We start from the raw sequence: 321 nt of genomic DNA on the forward strand, positions 1-321 counted from the left end.
ATAACTACCTGGTTCTAAACCTTCAGAATTTGTTGGAAACCATCTGCCTGTTAAATGCATACACATTTGATTCTGAAACCATGACTTCGGGGAATTGCGGTCCATTTATCATGGATGACTGGAAAAGTAAAGCTTTTCTTAACTCGAACATGTTCAATCTCAGTTCGGTATCATTATAGAGTTTTCAGAATTTACTAAAGTCATTTGAGAAATGCCCAGAAACTGCAACATTCAAACCTTTTTGCATCTTATACTTTTTTTTTTTTTTTTTTTTTTTAAGGTCTGAATGTAGGCAGAGAAGATTTAGTGACTCCAAGATGG

The sequence above is a fragment of the Carassius gibelio genome, chromosome B14 (genome assembly GCF_023724105.1).
Source record: "Carassius gibelio isolate Cgi1373 ecotype wild population from Czech Republic chromosome B14, carGib1.2-hapl.c, whole genome shotgun sequence".
Lineage (NCBI taxonomy): Eukaryota > Metazoa > Chordata > Actinopteri > Cypriniformes > Cyprinidae > Carassius > Carassius gibelio.